General features: G+C 38.1%; 1 pseudogene; it reads right to left on the reverse strand.

The window, feature by feature from the left end:
• Window positions 1–2223: 2223 nt before the first annotated feature.
• On the reverse strand, window positions 2224–2413 carry LOC109493829 (annotated as a pseudogene).
• Window positions 2414–4293: the final 1880 nt, after the last annotated feature.

Here is a 4293-nt window from a genome sequence, read left to right on the forward strand (position 1 = left end):
AGGAAAATACAAATTAAAACCACAATGAGTTATCACCTCATACCTGTCTGAATGGCTAAAATTAACATTTCAGGCAAGGATAGATGTTGGCGAGGATGTGGAGAAAGAGAAACCTTTTTGCACTAATGGTGGGAATGCAAACCGGTGCAGCCACTCTGGAAAACAGTATGGAGGTTCCTCAAAATATAAAAATAGAACTACCCTGTGACCCAGCAATTGCACTACTAGGTATCAATGCAAAGGACACAGGAGTGCTGTTTCAAAGGGGCACATGCACCTCAATGTTTATATAAGCATTATTGACAATGGCCAACGTATGGAAATAGCCCAAACGTCCATCAACTGATAAATGGATAAAGAAGATGTGATACATATATATATGTATATATGTATACACACACACACACACACACACACACACACACACACACACAATGGAATATTACTCAAAGATCAAAAAGAATGAAATCTTGCCATTTGCAACAACATGGATGGAAATAGAACGTATTAGGCTAAGTGAAATAAGGCAATCAGAGAAAGACAAATATCATATGATTTCACTTGTATATGCAATTTAAGATACAAAACAGATGAACAGATAAGGGAAGGGGAACAAAAATAATTTGAAAACCAGAGAGGGAGACAAACTAGAAGAGACTCTTAAATACAGAGAACAAACTAAGGGTTGCTGGCAGGGTGTTGGGTGGGAGATGGGCTAAATGGGCAGGGGACATTAAGGAGGACACTTGTTGGGATGAGCACTGGGTGTGATATATAAGTGATGAATCACTGAATCCTATTCCTGAAATCATTTTTACACTGTATGTTAACTAACTTGATTTAAATTTAAAAAAAATTGAAAACAAAAAAATTTTTTGAGAGAGAGTGTGTGTGAGTGAGCAGAGGAGGGGCAAAGAGAGGGGGTGACAGAAGATCTGAAGCAGGCTCTGTGCTGACAGCAGAGAGCCTGATGCGGGACTTGATTCCAAGAACTATGAGATGATGGTTCAGCACAGAGCCTGACACGGGACTCGAACTCATGGGGCTGGAACTCATGAGCTGTGAGATCATGACCTGAGCAGAAGTCAGATGCTTAACTGACTGAGCCACCCAGGCGCTCCATTCACACTGATATTTTAAATTTTTTTTTCAACGTTTATTTATTTTGGGGACAGGGAGAGACAGAGCATGAACGGGGGAGGGGCAGAGAGAGAGGGAGACACAGAATCGGAAACAGGCTCCAGGCTCTGAGCCATCAGCCCAGAGCCTGACGTGGGGCTCGAACTCACGGACCGCGAGATCGTGACCTGGCTGAAGTCGGATGCTTAACCGACTGCGCCACCCAGGTGCCCCCACACTGATATTTTAGAATGTAAAATAATTTTCTAAATTTCCAGAGCTCAAAATCAATGGCTTGACATTATATTTAGAGCAAAATCTAAACTTTTCAGAGTTTACTAGAAGTCTTGTCTTTCACCTAACTCTTCTTCAGCATTTCTATCACATTCTTACTTCTTTCTGCCCACTTCAATTTATATCTCTTTCAGACTTGACTAAAACCAATATGTAATTTTCAAAACTTCTCATACATGATCCATGTCAATAGATTCTTTGGGTTTTCTTTAAAACTGCTAAAATATTTTTCTCCATTTGTACTGAATAGCTTAAAAAATGTTTATTTATTTTTTAAAGCAAGAGAGTGCAAACAAGGGAGGGGCAGAGAGAGAAGAGGGACAGAGGATCTGAAGTGGGCTTCGCACTGATAGTAGTGAGCCCAACGCAGGACTCAAACTCATGAACGGGAGATCATGACCTGAGCCAAGTCAGATGCTCACCTGACTGAGACACCAGGTGCTGAAATTATGACTTTTTTTTTATGGTTTTTTTTTTTTTTTTACATTTTATTTATTTTGGATAGACAGAGAGGGACAGAGCACAAGTGGAGGAGGGGCAGAGAGAGAGAGGGAGACACAGAATCTGAAGCAGGCTCCAAGCTGTCAGCACAGAGCCCAACGTGGGGCTCAAACTCACAAACTGCGAGATCATGCCCTGAGCCAAAGTCGGACGCTTAAATAACTGAGCCACCCAGGCGCCCCTAACTTTTTTTTTTAAGATAATACTTCATCCTAGCTGTAGGTGGCAACAAATGCCATGACAGGGAATCCAGATGTTTACACAGGAATGGAGTTAAGGATCACCATGGCCTCAGACACAGGGCACAGCTTACTTTTTACCAGATTTCTTAATTCCACCTCTGGCCAGGGGGCCTTTTTCCGTGGCCTTCACTTTTAGCTCCTCAAGTTTCTTCTGCTCCTCTTTCTGTTTCTGCTTGAATGCCTTTCTTGTGCGTCTCCTTGGCCTGCTTCTTGGGCTGCTTCAAGAGCTTCTTTCTGCCCCCTTCACAGCTGGACATTGCACCTGTGGTCCCCTCCCCAGACCCTGCCACCAGAAGCCAGTGGTTATGTTTTGATTAATTCAATCCTCGTATTTATTAGTCACTCATAGTATTGTTGAAAGTTTTCACCATTCTGTGGTTCAAATACTCTATGGAGTTTGATGAAGGGGGCTCCTGCTGCTATTCATTTCCCCATTATTCCAGAACAAATATGTAAATGTATAACAAAGGCCATATAAGTATGGTCATCAGTGGGATAATTAGACACAGTGGCAACACATTGTTAAGGTATAAGGTCACCTCACAGGGTTTCTCTGCCTAGTTTTGCGCCCACCATACAGAAAGATTTACAAGCTACCTTATAAGAAGTTCGGTTTCTAATAATGAATGATTCCAAATTGTGGTTTTCCTCTACCATAAGGCCAAGAAGACACTGGTAAATGTTCCTTTGCCTCTTGTAAGAAAGTTTGAGCTAAATGATTAATTACTTTAAGCATTTTATCTCAGAATGATACCTATGCTTCCTCTATCTTCTTTTGTTTCTATTTGACTTTATTTGTAGTAATTGAGTTTAAATATATTTTATGGTAATCTTTGGCAAAATCTTTTTGCAAGTAAGTGGAAAATACCAATTTTTGATATATAAAATATAATGTGGGACAGTATTGAGCTGCTTACCAGTAGTTCTCCTAAAATGGAGCTCATGGTTTGAGTAAATGAGAAACTGAATACAAACCTAAGCTAGGATTTGTAAAAATCACTGTTAATCTAAGGCTCCTGTAATAGAAAATGGTGGTCTAAACAGGACAAAAATAATCCCACTATATTTTGTATTTATTAGACAGTACTGCTCAATAGAATTATAAGGTAAGCCACATGTATGCTGTTAAACTTTTTTTGTAGCCACATTATGAAAGTAAAAGCTACAGATGAAATTAATTTTATTAATATATTTTATTTAACCCAATTTATCAAAAGGTGTTATAATTTCAGCATCTAATATACAAATTGTTAACATGGTATTTTTTTTTCTGACTAATTTAAATCCAGTGTATATTTTACACTTACAGCACATCTCAATTCAGATCACTCAAATACTTAACGACCACCTCTGGCTAGGGACTCCCATAGTGGCCAGTGTATTAGACTATATCTGTAAGTGACTATCAACTTAACGCAAGTACATTTAAGAGGGTATTAGAGGAACCCAAATCCCAATCATCCTTACGTGGAACACATATGAACTTTAAATAATATAAACAGAGGACAGATGCATTTATTTCCCCTGAACTCTACTTCAGTGATTCCATAATGTACCATTTTAAATATTTCTACTCAAATAAACATGATTTTGCACTTTGCCTCCTGCTGTGGCAACTTTAAAATGCTGCAAGTAAAAAGCTGCTAAACATTACAAATTGCCACCTAAGTTTCCCTGCCTACATGATGATAATTAGTCCTATTTTTGAAGGACCACAAATTATTGCCAAACAATTAGATACATCTTTAGGAAAATTCATTTCTTTCCTCTCAAAATACACTTTTGGAAGAAAAGAAAAATAATCTTTTTTCCATTCACTCTGTAAATCTTCACTTTTTTTTCAAAAGTAAAAAATAATTATTTATTAACTGTAATGTTCTAGGTATTTATTGGGGATATAAAATGAATAAGATACTACTCTAGCCTTAAAAAACTCATGATCAAGCCAAACACCTGAGGTATCTTTATATAATGTCACTCTTCAAGAACATACATTCAATTATTTCAGTGAAATCTTCTAAGAGCAAGGACTTTTTAAGTACTTTATTGAGGTATGATGGACGTAGAATAAGCTGTCCATATTTAATATATACAACCTGGTGAGTTTGGAGATAAGAGTAAACCCATGAAAACATCA

Source organism: Felis catus, chromosome D4 (genome assembly GCF_018350175.1).
Source record: "Felis catus isolate Fca126 chromosome D4, F.catus_Fca126_mat1.0, whole genome shotgun sequence".
Lineage (NCBI taxonomy): Eukaryota > Metazoa > Chordata > Mammalia > Carnivora > Felidae > Felis > Felis catus.